At 34.5% G+C, this 18,963-nt stretch overlaps 1 long non-coding RNA gene across 1 annotated transcript; it reads right to left on the bottom strand.

Moving 5' to 3' along the window:
• Positions 1 to 779: 779 nt before the first annotated feature.
• Positions 780 to 18,346, bottom strand: LOC132731961 (uncharacterized). Its single transcript, XR_009625961.1, has 2 exons — positions 18,124 to 18,346; positions 780 to 1,370 (listed from the first exon to the last, which is right to left on the bottom strand). It is a non-coding gene; the product is annotated as an uncharacterized LOC132731961 (long non-coding RNA).
• Between the last annotated feature and the right edge of the window lie 617 nt (positions 18,347 to 18,963).

Genomic DNA, 18,963 nt, shown 5'->3' with positions numbered 1-18,963 from the left:
CTCGTCGGAAGTGATCTTTAAAATATTTTTGCAATTATTCACTTATTATTTAGATCTTATTCTATTTAAAAAAAAATCAACTTAACACATTTTACAAGAAAACATATTTACACAAAGTTTTGTAACTTTTGTTATAAGTCCTTTTTTCATAGATAAAAGGTTATAAAGACAGAAATTTCAAACTGCCTGAAATGCAAGTATAATTACAAATAGTTAAATTATGGTAAGCTGGGGCAGAAATAGTTACATTATTAGTCCCAGTGGTAAGCAAAGGGTTTAATTATGATTCTTAACCCTAATTATATAAAAACTTGAAAATGAAAAAACATTAAAAACTACAACATAATAATTTCATAAGTAGAAATTAATATATAAAGTTAATAAACAGTTGCAAATTCAGATGATAAAATTTTACACTTTGCTTAACAAAGTACAAATATCTAGAACATTAAATATCATATTCAATAGAATATTCTAAATTGTACATTTGAAAATAAAAGTATCACATATCTGGATTAGATAAAAAAGACAGTTTTAAAAAGTTGTTTAACATTTAATCGTAAGTCCAAAGTTAAAATGACTTCAGCTTTGTCTTTTGGTATAAAAATTAGCTTTATTTCCCCAGGAAAGATAATTGTAGAACAAACACAGGAACTAGGGTTTCATACCTATCTTTGTGTTATAATCAATTAAGGGTCTGATATTTTGCTTAAGGGATTGACACTGCTTACTAAGATATGTCATTCTAGTATGAGTTGATAAAACTACATTGTTAAAGAAACACTTATAGAATTTAAGCCAGCACATACATTTTCAGACAATAATAGCCCAAGCTGACTTGATGGTTTCTTTAACTATAATGTTATTATACTAAAGTAATTTTGGCAAGTTTGAAAAATTAAGTATCAGAAATTTACACAATCAATAAAATGGTAATTATAAAACTAAAAAATATTTAAAGCAAAAGAATTTAAGAAAAACATAGTAATATTAAAATTATCAAAAGTAAAACATATAGATATTACACTAGTTGTTATAGTAAATAAAATTACAAAATAATAAATAAAATACAATTAGATCTTGACTGTCAGAAGTGTGAGAAGCTACACACTGTCAAGTAATTTATCTGAAGATATACACAATGCCCTTTTCCCCAATTGTGTAAATTTTTCAAAAGTCTTGCAATATCTGACATTGGATTTATAAAGTTCAAATTCTTCCTCCTGGTACAAGTGACAAGTTACGGCCAATTTGGCAGGCACAGCACTTCTTTATGTCCAATGTGTGACAATGTAAATCTCTTTCATTGAATGATATGAGGCCCCAACAATTCTTTTGAACATGGCCACATGTTTTCCAGTCATTCCTTCCTGAAATCAGAAAACTATAGTATTAAACATATTTTACCAAATAATCGATGATTGTTTTCAAATCATGAATTAATAAAATTGTTTTTATGCCCTCGAAGGGTGGCATATTAAAATCGAACCGTCCGTCTGTCTGTCAGTCCCGCTTTATACATATAGACAGTGGTGGTCGTGTCCGCTCTAAAACTTCAGTATGCATGGAAGGATTGTAATTTTTCTTTCACATATGAAAGAACCATAGATGTATGGTGTGTCACGAACAAGACTCTGGTTCCTACGAATAAGTTCAAGGTCACTGTGGGGGTTCAAAATTTGTCATTTTTAATGTTATATAAATAAAGAAGGTGGTGGTCGTGTCAGCTCTGAAACTTCAGTATGCATGGAAGGATTTTAATTGTATGGTGAACAAGACTGGGGTTTCTACGACTAAGGTCAAGGTCACTGTGGGGGTTCAAACTTTGTCATTTTTTATGGTATATAATATAGAAGGTGGTGGTTGTGTCTGTTCTAAAACTTCAGTATGCATGAAAAGATTTTAATTTTTCTTTCACATATGAAATAACCATAGATGTATTGTGTGTCCCGAACAAAACTCGGGTTCCTACGATAAAGGTAAAGGTCACTGTGGGGGTTCAAACTTTATCATTTTTTATGTTATATAAATATAGAAGGTGGTGATCGTGTTCGCTCTAAAACTTCAGTATGCATGGAAGGATTGTAATTTTTCTTTCACATATGAAATAACCATAGATGTATGGTGTGTCGTGAACAAGACTGGTTTCTACCATTAAGGTCAAGGTCACTGTGGGGGGTTCAAACTTTGTCATTTTTATGTGTTAAAAATATAGAAGGTGGTGGTTATGTCCTCACTGAAACTTCAAATTCATAAAAGGATTGTTATTTTTCTTTCACATATTAATTAACTATAGATGTAAGGTGTGCCGCAAAAAAGACTCTGGTTTTCACGACTAAGGTCAAGGTCACAGTGGCGGTTCAAACTTTGTCATTTTTTATGTTATATAAATATATAAGGTGGTGGTCGTGTCCACTCCAAAACTTCAGTATGCATGGAAGGATTGCAATCTTTCTTTTATATATGAAATAACCATAGATGTATGATGTGCCGCCGAAAAGACTCTGGTTTCTACGGCTTAGGTCAAGGTCACTGTGGGGGATCAAACTTTTATCAATTTTGATGTCAATATACATATAGGCAGAGATGGTCGTGTCTGCTCTGAAACTAATATGCATGAAAGCATTATATTTTTGATTTCACATATGAAATAATCATAAATGTAGATTCTATCATGTGTTGCCCTTAAGATCCCTGTTCCTACGCCTTTGTTCAAGGTCACTGCTGGGGTTTAAACTTTTTAAATATTTATGTTATATACATTTAAAATGGTGGTTGTTGTGTCCGCTCTGTAACTTCCATATACATGAACACATGGAAGTTTCAATTTTTATTTTAAAATATTGAGTGACAATAGATGGACAATGATTTGTGAACAAGACCCAGGTTCCTTTGTCTAACTTAAAAGTCACTGCTGGGATTCAAACTTTGTCAGTTTTTACCACCACACTTAACATTTAATAGGTGGTTTATAACTAGAATTCTTCGGGGGCATTTGTCACTTTCTGTGACAGCTCTTGTTTTAAAATGAATTTGCATCCCCCACCTACTAAAAACCAGTCAACACTTTAACACTAGTCCTAAGTAATTTATATACTCCTTATTTTCAGTCAAAAGGTATATAACATCTTACACGAGTTAAAAGTTAATCGCAGATTATTGTGCTATAAGTTTTCATTAAAATGAAATGCTTCAGAAAGAAATTATTTTTTTCTTCTGTAGAAAGAGAAATTAAATAGCATTTCTGAGGCATAATGGTCCTAAATTACCTTTAGCTTTTAAGAAATTCTATGTAAAAGTAGCTATAATATTCATGCAAGAACTGCCATGCTTGACTTTTTTTATTCATAAATCAAAAACGTCAGAAGAATATTGAAATTTAGAATTATGCAAGAAAAACATAATTTTTAGCTCAATTAAAAACAGAACGAAAAAAAAACAACAATATAAATGGAGGTACATAAAGGGATAAACAATGACCACCTGGGGCAGGGCAAATTTTGACCCCAGGGCTTTTATTTGAACAAACTTGGTAGACACGCACTAGAAGATGTTTCATGCTTAATATCTAAGCTCTAGCTATTTGGCTTTTTAAAAGAAGATTTTTTAAAGTTTTTACTATATACAAATTATGAAAATCAATGACCCCCTGGGGCGGGGTCAATTTTACCCCCAGGGCTTTTATTTGAACAAACTTGGTAGACACCCACTAGAAGATGTTTAATGCTTAATATCTAAGCTCTAGCTCTTTCAGTTTTTTTTAAAGATTTTTTAACAGTTTTTACTATATACAAATAAGGCAAATCAATGACCCCCTGGGCAGGGCAAGTTTAGACCCTAGGGCATTTATTTGAACAAACATGGTATACACTGACTAGATGATGTTTCATGCCAAATATTTTAGCTCTAGCTCTTTCGGTTCTCTAAAAGAAGATATTTTTAAGTTTTTTCTTTCTGCTTTGAATTAAATTCTTTTAACAATTTTTAAAGTTGACTACCAAAGGAACATTCCTGTAAAGTTTGGATGCAATTGGCTTAGCTGTTTATGAGGAGATGTCTTTTAAAGTAAAAAGGAGACGTCTTTTAAAGTAAAAGTTTACGGACGGATGGATGTCTGAGCTAACATATGAGAGTTATGAGCTTCATTCCTAAGTTAACCCTTTCCTTCATGAGCATATTATGAATTGCTGTTTTCATTGAAGAGCCTCCTGTTACAAGTTCAAACTGCTATGAAACTTATGATGAACAAGGGTGCCATAGTCACAAAATACGCCCGTTTACAAAAAAGCTTTAGATGGAGATGGGGGCATTATGGAAAAGTGTTATCTAGCAAGCAAGTTTTTATTCTTGGCACTGTGTTGTTAAATGAACCTTAAAACAAATCAATAGGGAAGATATGCACAGAATGTGTGACCTTGACCTTGGTCGCAGGGACCTGAATTTTATGCACGGCACTCAGCCTCACAATGATGAACATTTGTGCCAAATTATATTGAAATCCCTCTATGCATGTAGAAGTTTTGCTCCAGACAAGTGTTTTTCTATGAGCTCTAACTGTGACCTTCACCTTTGACCTAGAGACTTGATTTATGTGCAGGGCACTACGTCTCATGGTGGTGAACAATTCTATAAAAGTAACATTAAAATTCCTCCATGCATGTAGAAAATATGCTCCGGACAACATCTGGATATTTAATCATCTCCAGTGACCTTGACCTTGCAAATATTAACCTAAATTAAATGTGTAACACCTGTAGTCATGATAGTTACCATTTGTGCTACAATCCATCAATAAATGATGACTAAATGGTCCCTATAACCATCTTCAAATTTTTATCTGAACTTTGACCTCTATGTGTAACCTTGACTTTGGTCCCAGGGATCTGAATTTTGCATGCGACACTCAGCCTCACAATGAAAAACATTTGTGCCAAGTTATATTGAAAACCCCCTATGAATGTAGAAGTTTTGCTCCGGACAAGCGTTTTTCAATGAGCTCTAAGTGTGACCTTGACCTTTGACCTGGAGACCTGGATCATGCATGGAGCAATACATATCATGGTGGTGAGCATTTCCATAAAGTATTATAAAAATTCTTCCATACATGTAGGAGATATGCTCCAGACAAAATCTGGATATTTCACCATCTTTAGTGACCTTGACCTTGCATATATTGACCTAAAGTACATGTGTCACAGCCGTAGTCATTATAATGACCATTTGTGTTACAATCCCTCAATAAATGATGATTAAATCGTCCCTATACACATCTTCATATTTTTATCTTTTTTTAAACGGGCGTATAAAAAGTACATGTAATTTAATAACTAAAAAATTCTGATTTAAGATTTTATTCTAGGGAAATACATTTCATTACAATTCTTAATCTTTGAATGAGCTGAACTGATATTTACTTGAAAATTAAAATATAATTAAATTTCTATGAGAAAGTATTTACATTTGATAAGGTAATTACTGTATGATCTTTATGAACAAATACCAAGTCTACAGAACACCATAGTTATCACAGTTAAGTATCTTGACCAATGAATGAAACATGTGTAAATAAATGTTACATTCTTTACAACATACTCAAGTCCAAGAAAGAGGATTATTTCATGCCCTTTGATTAAATTCTATTTTTAGAAAATAGATCAAGGGGAGTAATTGTGTAAGTCATTTATGAACAAAGTAATAACTTTGTTGTCTCCCTTTGATTAAATTCTATTTACAAAATCTGGATATTTCATCATCTTTAGTGACCTTGACCTTGTATATATTGACCTAAATTATATGTATCACAGCCATAGTCTTGATAATGACCATTTGTGTTACAATCCCTCAATAAATGATGACTAAATGGTCCATATACACATCTTCATATTTTTATCTGAACTTTGACCTCTAAGTGTGACCTTGACCTTGGCCGCAAGGACCTGAATCTTGCACGCGACACTCCGCCTCACAATGGTGAACATTTGTGCCAAGTAATATTGAAATCCCTCAATACATGTGGAAGTTTTGCTCCGGACAAGCATTTTTCAATGAGCTCTAAGTGTGACCTTGACCTTTGACCTAGAGACCTGGTTCATGTGCGCGACACTGCTCCTCATAGTGGTGAACATTTATATGAAGTTTCATTAAAATCCCTCCATACATGTAGGAGATATGCTCCGGACAAAATTGGACGCCGCCCGCCCGCCCGCCCGCCAGGGGCGTTCCCATAATACGTCCCGTTTTTCAAACGGGCGTATAAAAATGCTTCAATACTGATGAAACTTGGTTCAAATGTTGACTGGAACATAGCCTCTGTAACAGCATGCTCAATCTTAAATTTCCTGTAACATTGGCAAAAGGGGACGTCTCAAAATTGCCAAAAATCACTTCTCAGCATTGTTTTTTTTCATCAAAATTGATTTTAAAGTGCTGCAACTTCTCAATGGATTGAATGGATTGAAATAGAGTTAAAGGCTTTTCAGCGTTGGTTACACGTTATCTTACGATCGCCCTGAGGCAATTTTTAGCCTGTCACATGTCCAAAATTTTCTTGGCAATGAAGGGGGCAGCAATGACGGGGCTACTGCCCCCTTTAAACCCCTGAAACAGAGGGGGGCACATCCCCCTTCTGGCAACCCCCTGATGTACCTTTTTGATTGGGAACGGCCCCGAAAAAGTGGTCATTTTTTTATTATCATTTCTCAAACAATAAAGTGTTTGGGGCCAAAATAGGGCATTTTTTCACTGTTTGAGGCCTCAAAATGGGGGAGGGGGGTCGAGGATCCTTCAAAACACAGTTATATGAAGTAAAGGGTTAAATAAAGAACAGAAACTCATAAAATTCATATTGTGAGCTATATTTGGTTTTTATGAGCTTATGGACTTATGTCCAGATGTAGTTCAAATGAGCTTATTTTCCTCTTAAATCACAAATGTTGGTAAGGACAGACAAACGCCGGCCGGACACCGGACACAAAGCGATCACAAAAGCTCATCATGTCACTTTGTGACAAGTGAGCTAAAAATCAAATATGTGACCGTCAAGGTCATTTATTTAAAGGTTAAAGTCATATCTGAATTATTCGACATGTCTGTTTGGTAACAAGTGTTGTTTTGTCAACATATGAATCAAATCTGTACATAAATAACAAAATTATGACATTTACTTAACCAAAATCTAATACTTTAACCTTGACGATCAATGTCATTTAGAGCTGAAAATCAAGGTCAATTGAACCTTTAAAAATGTCTTATCAAGAAGGTTTTGTGCAAGTATGAATTTATTACTAAGTTTAGACCAATTATAGCCATATCAGTGAAAATGAAACAATTTGACCTTCAAGGTCAAGGTCTTACATGAGTAAAGGTCAATATGAGTTTGATATACATAATGGTCTTGACTTTAAAGATGTTGCGCCCCAATATGAAGTTAATCCACTGATTAATAACAACAAAAGTTATAGCCAATAACAAACAAGAGCTGGTTTTGGACACAGGAAAGTACACCTCTTGTAGTTTCAGAGTTATGTCCCTGGAAAAAGTTCAAAGTGCAATAATTCCAAAATTAGGAAAGGCAGAGTTACTGTTCTTTCCACTGCACTTCTAATCACTGTTATCTATCAACTTACAAAGTTTCTTGTTGATATCTCTTATGGTTTCCGAGTTATGTTCCGGACAAATTCAAAAAGTAAAAATAAACAAATGGCAATAACTCCAGAATTAGGCAAGTCAGAGTTATAATTCTTGTGCACTATACATCTATCCATTGAGATACATCTACCTACAAAGTTTCATGTTGATATCTCTTATAGTTTTACAGTTATGTCCAGTAAAAGATTTTTCTATAAGGGGAGATAATTAAAAAATGAGGCTTTACAGAGTTATGGTTTTTTTTGCACTGCACTTCTACTTAATGAGATCTATCTACCTACAATGTTTCATCTTGATATCTCTTATAATTTTAGAGTTATGTTCCGAACAAAGTTCAGTGTTAAAATTAACAAAGGGCAATAACTCCAAAATTAGGACAAAAAGAGTTTTAGTTCTTATGCACTGCACATCTACCCATTGAGATCTATTCACCTACAAAGTTTCATGTTGATATCTCTTATAGTTTTAGAGTTATGCCCCGGACAAGATTTTTCTATAAGGGGAGATAATTCAAAAACCGGGCAAAATAGAGTTATGGTTCTTTGACACTGCACTCCCCCTCAATGCCCTCTACCACTGTATGACGTTTAAACAAATTATCTCAAAGGGTTTTCAAGTTATGCTCCGGACAAGAAAACGGACGGACAGACGGACGTTCTAACAGGAGAATAATTATGTGGCTACTCTATTGTTCTCTCTATTGTTCTTTTTAGCCACACAAAAGAAAATAGCCACATAAAAGCATTACGGAATGAATGACATCAAAGAGAAAGAACAGTTACCTATTGTGCCTCTAGCCACATAATTACTCTCCTGTGAGTGCGGACGGACGGACAGAAATCAAATCCTTACAAAAATAACAAAGTAATAACAATTTAACCAAAATTTAATTATCTAACCTTGATTGTAAAGGTCATTTAAAACTTAAGGTGGGTTCAACCTGATAGAAGGTCTTGTCTAATATTATGTTTTGACAAAGTGTAAGGATAATCCATTTCTTAAATACCAAGTTACAGTCAATTACAGCAAAAATCAGTGAAAATTCAATGATATAACCCTTACAAGGTCAAGGTTATTAAAAGAGCTAAAGTCAATTTGAATTTGATATCCAGTTAAACTTCGTTCGCTCGAACTCGGATCGCTCGAACACCTCCCTTCGCTCGAAATCATCGTCCGGTCCCGGCGAATTCCCTATATAACATATATTGTTCTACCTCGGATCGCTCGAACACTGATCGCTCGAACTCTCGAACAGGTTGTTCGGTCCCTCCAATAGAATTTATAGTGAAAATCACACGTTTTCGGTCGAACACAAAAAAAAATCAAAAGCTGTGAACGATCCGCTAATTAGTGACAGTCGGCGTCTCGTGTTTTTAACACCTTGTGATAAAGGGCAATTAAGGTTGAATTATACAAAAAAGACAGGTGATATTCGCTCATCGATTTGTTTGTTTTGTTTACCGACCGTTTTTATTTAAGATGCAAACAAAACGCATATTAATGGTAATTAATGATATTAAAAGAAATGAGTGAGATGTGCTGAAACATGTGATAGAGACATTATTGAGGACTTAGTTTCGGCACGGAACTCAATTGAAAGTGATCCAACAGAAACGGAAGAAGATGATGAACTGGGGAAGCTATGAAAGCTTGTGAAATATTAAGAACTTTTAAATGACTTTTCCCGATAATTGTGTATTGACATGTGCTATAATATCTTGCTCTATTAATAGATTGATACTTGTGTGTGCTATTTTTAGATTGTGATCCATGATAAATGAACAGACTTGCCTGTGCTATTTTTAGATTGTGATTCACGATAAATGTAAACTATGTATTATATTGTGTATAACAAAATAAGATAAAGAAGACTGTATTATTTTTATTGAATTCATCGATCATTGTTACAATGTAACAACAATACAGATGGATAAAAACAAAGGTAACATTCAAACAGGTATATGCCTCTGTGTACGATCTTATTTTTCAACCTCGGTTGGCTCGAACTACCGATCTCTCGAACAAATTTTCACAGGCCCTCCGAGTTCGAGCGAACGAAGTTCGACTGTACATGAATGTCTTATCCTAAAGAATGTTCAGTTACAATATGTAGACAATCCATTCAAACAAAGTTATAGCCAGTTACAGGAAAAATTGAAAATTTCAATGACTTCACCTTCAAAGTCAATGTCATTTATGAGTAATGGTCAGGTTCTTTCCAGTCAATTTGAAGGTCTATCCTTAAAGATTATTATATTCAAATTTTAAGACAATCCATTATAAAACAAGACAAGAAACATGGCAATGCCACGAAACCAGGTTTTCAATTATCACCATTGTAGATAAATATGTTGTAGTTGAAATACAAATACCAGCAACAAACAATGTAACTATGTGCAATGTAAATCATGAATAATGTTGGAGGAATTGCCCACAGAAGAAATTGTTCACTATATAATCTGTATAAGGAAAAAAACGAAGGGCCATAATTAGGTCAAATATAATACAATCACATAATCCTGACAATATGCCCCAAGGCACTCGATGACAAAGCTTCTGTGAAAGTTTGGTCAAAATCCGTTGAAAAATGTAGGAGTTGCGCACAGAAGAAATTGTTCACTATGTATTCTATATAAGGAAAAAAAACAAAGGGCCATAATTATGGCAACTTTTATCCAATTAAAAAAAAACCTGACAATATGCGCCAGGGCACTTGATGACAAAGCTTCTGTGAAAGTTTGGTCAAAATCCCTAGAGAAATGTAGGAGGAGTTGCGCACAGAAGGAATTGTTCACTATATATTCTGTATAAGGAAAAAAACAAAGGGCCATAATTAGGTAAAAATTATCCAATTACAAAAGCCCGACAATATGCGCTAGGGCACTTGATGACAAAGCTTCTGTGAAAGTTTGGTCAAAATCCGTTGAGAAATGTAGGAGTTGCGCACAGAAGAAATTGTTCACTATATATTCTATATAAGGAGAAACAAGATTGCATTTGAGAAAAATGCTATGCCACCGCATTAATACAACACTAAATAGTAGTGTAGGAACAGATTTTCTTTGTTTCTAAACAATTTTGAAGATTGCCATAATGCATATATCCCTGACCTATCTAATTCTTATTATCAGATTAGTGGTTTAATCTGTTGTTAACTCAAAAAAAGATCAGAGTAGGACTCGAGTCTAGTGAATTTGGTGGTGAAGGTCATATTTCACACAGCCTAAATTTCATGACTACATCAAAGGACAACACAGTAAGACACTTTGTCAAAATCTAGGTCAGCTGAAATCAAAGTTCACTTTACATCTTAATCTGTGCACATGGTTCAAATTTCATAGCTGTACATCAAAGGACAAGAAAGTAGGTCACATCATCAAAATCTAGGTCACCTGATATCAAAGTTCAATTTTACAACTAAAACTGTGCACATGGTCAAAATTTCATTGCTGTACATCAAAGGACAAGAAAGTAGGTCACTGTCCCCTTGGGCAAGGCAAAATTTTGGACCCAAGGATGTAATTCATAACAAACTTGACACAGTCAACCAAACAACATTTCAAGTCAAATATCTATGTTGTAGCTTTCTCCCATTCAGAAAACATTTGTTTTATTTTCTGTTTTTACTATGTGTACATAATGAGAATCACTGCCCCCGGGCAGGGCCAATTTTGACACAAGGGAAAAATTTGAACAACTTTTGTAGAGGACCTATAGATGATATTATATAGCAAACATCAAAGCTCTATGCCTTTTACCTTCAGACAAAAATATTTTTTATTTTTTTACTATATGTACATAATGAAAATCAATGATCCCCGGGGCGGGACCAATTTTGACCCCAGGGCTATAATTTGAACAATCTTGCGCAAAGTCTCATGCCATATATTTAACCTCTATCATTTGTCAATTCAGAGAAGATTTTTCAATTCAGAGAAGAAGATTTTTCAGATTTTTACTTTATACATATATCACCTCTGGGGCAGGGCAATTTTAACACTAGGGGCAAAATTAAAACAACTTTAGTAGAGGACCCATAGATGATATTATATACCAAATATCAAAGCTCTAAGCCTTGTACCTTCAGACAAGAAGATTTTTTTAATTTTTTTACTATATGTACATAGTGAAAATTAATGACCCCTGGGGGTGGGGCCAGGCCAATTTTGACACCAGGGCTATAATCTTGCTAGAGGTTCACTACATAATGTTTCATGAAAAATATTTTAACTTTAGCCTTTGTAAATTTAGAGAAGATGATTTTTTAAGTTTTTACTATATACATATAAGGAAAACCAATGACCCCCGGGGCGGGCCGATTTTTACCCCGAGCTATAATTTGATCAATCTGGGTAGAGGTCTACCAGACAATGCCTTATGCAAAATATCTAAGCTCTAGGCCTTTTGGGTCTTTACAAGAAGGATTTTAAGTTTTTACTATATGTACATATAGTGAAAATCAATGACCCCAGGGACAGGGCCGATTTTGACCCCAGGGCTATAATTTGAACAATCTTGGTAGAGGTCCACCAGACAATGCCTTATGAAAATATCTAAGCTCTAGGCCTTTAGGGTCTTTACAGGACGGTATTTTATGTTTTTACTATATGTAAATATAGTGAAAATCAATAACCACCCCCGGGGCGGAGCCGTTTTTTAAACCCAAGGGCTATAATTTGAAAATCTTGGTAGAGGTCTACCAGACAATGCCTTATGCAAAATATCTAAGCTCTAGGCTTTTTGGATCTTTACAAGAAGATTTTTAAAATTTATTCTTATAATTCCTTTTGGTTGCCATGGCAACCAGATTTTTGCATGGAATGAAATTCTTTGAACAACTTTGGAAGCCCTTCACCCAAGGATCAATCCTGCCAAGTTTGGTTGAAATAAGACTTGTGGTTTTTCACAAGAAGATTTTTTAAGTTCACTATATAATCTATATAACACACACACACACACACACACACAAACACACACACACACATACATACACACAGGTGAATCGCTATATGCGCCAGGGCACTTGATGACAAAGCTTCTGTGAAAGTTTGATCAAAATCCGTTGAGAAATGTAGGAGGAGTTGCGCACAGAAGAAATTGTTTACGCCCCCCCGCCCGCCAATCCGCCGCCCGCCCGCCCGCCGACATACCTCAATCTAATAACCAGTTTTTTTCCTTCGGAAAACCTGGTTAAAAAGCATTGATGCAAAGCATCAAAGGCGACGCCAAAGAAATTTGATCAAGTTTTGCACCTAAATACGTAACAAAAGATGTGAACTTTATAGCAGTACCATTACATTTGACCTGGAGGCTAGGCCCAGTGTAAGTTGAAACTTAAACCAAGAAGAATAGACTCTGACTTTCCAAGATACTGAGACAATTTATAGTCAATTAACCAATCTTATAAGACTCATGGCATAAAAGAGAATTTCTCCAGATTTATTTTACCAGATACAAGGATACCTGAATCATCAGCATGTAATAAAAGCTTATTGCTTAGGGTCGCAGACATGTCATTGACATATATTAGACATAAAAGAGGACCTAAAATGAACCTCAGGGGGACACCATAGGTAGTCAGAGCAGTAGAAGAATGAGTACCAGCCACATACACCAGATGCTGTCTATAAGAGATAAGACTTGAACCATGTAAGAATGTCATTACCTATGGCAGATGCTTGAAGTTTCATGAAGAAGAAGAAGAACTTCTTCATGTGCAGTATAGTGTGATCAACTGTATCAAATGCCTTTTGTAGATCTAAAAGTATCATGCAATACTGCCTTTGTCCATTTCAAATTTAATAAAATCTGTTAAATAAATCAAACATGTGTCAGTTGAAAAACCACTTCTAAACCCTGACTGAAACTGCCTGACATGACTCAAACCCATGACTGTCAGAAAACCAACTGAGCTATCTGGCCGGCTACACATTTTCTCTTTAATAATGAAACAGTTCTAAACCACAACATATTTCCCTACTATATTGATTTGTGTCCTTGAATTTCTGATGTTTACAGATCATAGTGAATTAAACTCAGGGTTGTATGCAGTCACGGGTTGAGAAAAACTTTCAGCTTGACCAGAACTCGAACCTGTGACCCACAGAATAATGTACCTCGGCTGTAGCTATTGAGCTATCTGGCCGCTTACTCATTTTCTCCCCTAAATAGTGAACAGTTCTAACCCGTGACAGATACTTTTAGATCTTTAAATTAACAGGTAGATTAATTAAACAGATAAGAAAATAAAACCTTACATACTCATAGTCATTATCAAAATAACAATTTATATATTGTATAAAAGGGCTTAGACAGTTATTGGTTGTGCCATTATTTATAACAGTTAAATTTGAAAGTGATTATAACAATATCTATTTTTTGTACAGATAAAAAAACTAACCTTTTTTTCTTTCATAAGAAATGTTGTGAAGACTGATTTGTATTTTGCATCAGGGGCACCAGGCGAAAACATGAAAATGCAACAAACGAACAACTTTGTGATAGATTGTATTTTCATGTTTTCATCTGGCGCCCGGTTACTTTTTGTACTTTGTTGGCTTTCATGTGGCACATAAATCACCCATTATAAAATTTAGTGCACAAGTCTTTAAATTCAGAAATACACATTATATCCATATACTAAGATACACATGCATGCACATTACATTAATAATTCCCAGTTTCCATTAAAAACAAATATAACATCCTATTAAGTTATTAACATTGGTACTTGGATGTAATTCATAATTTTGTAGAAAGAATACTATAATGTATAGTATAAAAGTAAAAAAAATCTCAAATAGTCTATATCATATAATAAAGATTGAGTTGTGTGAGTGTTTACACATTAAATGCATATCTCTTACAGTAACAAATACTGTCCCTCTTTAAACCTTCCATTAGGCTTAACTGTATAACTAACTGCATATATTTCAAGTGATTAAAATTGATAACTTCTGGATGTTATCCTTTCTCTGTTTTAATATATGGACATGAGCACTTATATGAATAGCCTTTCATTTTTAATAAAAGGTTATTTTATTAACAATTTATGATGTTGATATCTTCAGAAATGAAAAAGTTATAGTGAAAAATATTTTACTGCACCAAAACTTTAATCTGAAATCTGGACGCCGACGCCACCATCGACGCCGGGGTGAGTAGGACAGCTCTCAATATACTTCGTATAGTCGAGCTTAAAACCGGGCAAAATATTGTTCTTGTGCACTGCACATTTTCCCATTGAGATCTGTTTACCTACATTGTTTCATGTTGATATCTCTTATAATTTTAGAGTGATGTTCTGTTCAAAGTGTTAAAATTAACAAAGGGCAATAACTCCAAAATTAGGCAAAAAAGAGTTATGGTTCTTGTGCACTGCACATCTACCCATTGAGATCTATTTACCTACAAAGTTTCATGTTGATATCTCTTATAGTTATAGACTTATGTCCCGGACAAGGTTTTTCTAAAGGGGAGATAATTCAAAAATGGGCAAAATAGTTATGGTTCTTAGACACTGCACTCCCCCTCAATGCCCTCTATCACTGTATGAAGTTTAAACATATTATATCCAAGGATTTTCAAAATATGCTCCAGACAAGACAACAGACGGACAAGGTGGCGACTATATATGCTCTCCCTTTGGGGAGCATAAAAACTTAAAGTAAATATATCTCATGTGATTATCAAGCAACACCAGGTCACGGAAGTTCTCAATTGAAACTTTAATTTCAACTGTTTATTTTCAAATACAACAATGGAAATATGAATGATAACAATTAGAGCATTTCATCACACATAACAAAAGTTGACCGAAAATCATCTTTGCAACCAGAACTGGTATGAACAAGAGCCACCGCAAAAAAAGCAAACAAAGAAATGTTTGAACAAAATATTAACGTTTCCTTTTTATAAAATTAATCATTCTGTCTTGTCACATTAGTTTTGTCTATATATTTTATATATATAAATTTACTGATTTATATATATATAAATAGAGACACGCAATTCGGAGTCACATGGTGGTGTCACGTGGTGGAGTCGCGTGGTGGAGTCAATTGGTGCAGTCAAGTGGTGCAGTCACATGGTGGTGTCATGTGGTGGTGTCACGTGGAAGTCATGTGGCGTCACATGGTGGAGTCATGTGGTGGAGTCACGTGACGGTGTCATGTGGTGGAGTCACGTGGAAGTCACAAAGCGGAGACACGTGGTAGAGTCACGTGGTGGAGTCACGTGGTGAAGTCACAATAAACAACAAGGTCTTGTCTTTAAGTATGTTCTGTTATAATATGAAGTTGATCCCTTCAATAATAGCAAAGAAACAGCCAGTAAAACAAAGTCAAGGTCATTGATGAGTGAAGGTCAATAATAGCCAAAAACATGAACATTTCAATAATTTGACATTCAAAGTCAAGGTCATTTATGAGTGAAGGTCAAGGTCTGTCGGGTTATTTTTAAGAGTTATCCTTGAAGATTATTATGTTCAAGTTTGAAGACAATCCATTCAAAAATAACAAAGTACAGCCAATAATAGCCAAAAACATGAAAATTTCAATAATTTGACCTTCAAAGTTAAGGTCATTTATGAGTGAAGGTCAAGGTCTGTCAGTTTATTTTTAAGGGATATCCTTGAAGATTATTATGTTCAAGTTTGAAGACAATCCATCCAAAAATAACAAAGTTACAGCCAATAACAGCATGAACAAGCAAAATTTGGACTTTTAACCTTGAAGGTCAAGGTCATTTATTGATGAAGGTCAAGGTTAGTGTGGTCTACTGAAAGGTCTTGTCCCAAGGGTTGTTGTGGCCAAGTATGAAGATAATACACCAAGAAATTAACAAGAGGGCCATGATGGCCCTGAGGTCGCTCACCTGTATATAGGGCCCCGGAGCGGGGCCAGTTTAAACCCCAGGGATTTTATTTGAACAAACTTGGAAGACACTCATTAGAAGTTGTTTCACAATGTTAAGTTTTTATTTCACAATGTTAAGTTTTTACTACACACATATAATGAAATAATGATCTCTCCTCCCCCCCTCCCCTGGCAGGGCCAATTTTCACCCGAGGGCTTTTATTTGAACAAACTTGGTGGACATCCATAAGAAGATATTTCATGCTAATCATCTAAGCTCAAGCCTCTTTGGGTTTTTTCAAAGAAGATTTTTAAGTTTTTAGTATACACATATAGTTAAAAACAATGACACCCCTGGGGCGGGGCCAGTTTTGACCCCAAGGCTTTTATTCGAACAAACTTTGTAGACACTTACTAGAAGATGTTTCATGCTTAATATCTAAACTCTAGCTATTTAGGTTTTTTCAAAGAAGATTTTTTAAATTTTTACTATATGCAAATAGGGAAAATCAATGACCCCCCCCCCAGGGCGGGGCCAATTTGACCCCAGGGCTTTTATTTGAACAAACTTTGTAGACACTCACTAGAAGATGTTTAATGCCTCACATCTAAACTCTAGCTATTTGGGTTTTTTCAAAGAAGCTTTTTTAAGTTTTTACTATATGCATATAGGGAAAATCAATGACCCCCTGGGGCGGGGCCAATTTTGACTCCAGGGCTTTTATTTGAACAAACTTGGTAGACACTCATTAGAACATGTTTCATGCTGAATATCTTAGCTCTAGCTCTTTGGGTTCTTTAAAAAAGAAGTTTTTTTAAGTTTTTACAATATACAAATAGGGAAAATCAATGACCCCCCGGGGCGGGGCCAATTTTGACCCTAGGGCTTTTATTTGAACAAACTTGGTAGACACCCATTAGAAAATGGTTCATGCTAAATATCTTAGCTCTAGCTCTTTGGGTTCTTTAAAAGAAGATTTTTTCAGTTTTTACTATATGCATATAGGGAAAAACAATGACCCCCCGGGGCGGGGCCAATTTTGACCCAAGGGATTTAATTTGAACAAACTTGGTAGACACTCACTAGAAGATGTTTCATGCCAAATATCTTAGCTCTAGCTCTTATGATTTTTTAAAAGAAGATATTTAAAGTTTTTTCTTTCGGTTGCCATGCTTACACAAAATGCTGAATTTCAATATTTAAAATAGAGACATGAATACTAGGCATATAATTATGCTGTCAAAATCTTGTTTTTTGAGATCTATTTGTTGTCATACTTGTACAAATCAATAATACTCTTGCATGACTATAACGCAAACATTATATTTTACTTGGGATCAAATTTATGTCCTTGCTCAAATTATTGGCGAGGTGTCATGGGCCATTTAAGAGGATAAAACACTATAGAATACAATAAGGCCATTTCCGGAAAGGAAACAAGATCTATAGGTGATATTAAGCTCTTCACAAATTTTATTCAAATGAAGGAGTAAAAATTTGATAATGCAGACAACAAAATGAAATTGACAGACAACAAACAGCCATGGTTTCTGATAGTTTTTACAGTACAGCATGCTCAAGCGAGCTTGAAAGGTGGACAATTTACAAAGAAATTCATACCTGAGGGTATTCTGAGGCATTTTTCTTGTACTTTTAAATATCTTTTTGGTCCTGAACATACTTCATAAAAACTTCACATACAAGGCTATGAGCATGCTCTGTCTGGCATACAATTGTCACTTCCTTTTGAAATGAGTCCATTTCAATCACTTTTTGCTTACAATATTCTAGGTAGCTCTTCAGGAAACAATTTGCAGCAAATTTGATCTCATCATCATTGTTTGATTCTGTAGAAAAAGAAAATAACAGCTGGTTAATTTGGCTTAGAAACTATACAGCAGCTTCTTTTAAACAAAATGTGATATAAAAAGAAAGTAAGTCATGAAAACCTTTATGCTCCAACATGCATATATAAAATCTTTTATCATATGGATTCAGTTTTTCCATAACTACTAAGTATTTACACCACATTCAATTTTCAGCGGTCAATTGATATATATTTTGTAATGAAAGGTATCCAGCAACAAAGTGAAGCAGTCCAACTTATTATAAAACCAAGGTAATATTTATTAAATCATATTTCCTATGTATTAGCACACATTTTTTAAAATGTTGATTAAAACTAAAATTAAAGTCCATAGGACACAGGTGCCCCACACTTCACTATTTTGTCAATATTATGACTCTAGGTCAAATATTTTTTGGGCTACATGTGCCAAAAGTTAAAAACTCAAAATCTTTTACTAAGAAAAGGGCAAGAACTTTAAAAATACTGAATAAATCCACAGGCTTACCCCAAAGTGAATAACTACAAATGCTGACCAACATTCTTGTAAATTTTCAGGCCTACAGGTCAAATACTTGTTGAGCAACACATGAACAAGTTGAAAAATGCAAATT

The sequence above is a fragment of the Ruditapes philippinarum genome, unplaced genomic scaffold, assembly GCF_026571515.1.
Source record: "Ruditapes philippinarum isolate M1 unplaced genomic scaffold, ASM2657151v2 ctg14487_1_1_1_1, whole genome shotgun sequence".
Classification (NCBI taxonomy): Eukaryota; Metazoa; Mollusca; class Bivalvia; order Venerida; family Veneridae; genus Ruditapes; species Ruditapes philippinarum.
Note: the sequence above shows the minus strand (reverse complement) of the source record. Positions and strands in the feature narration are given on the sequence as shown.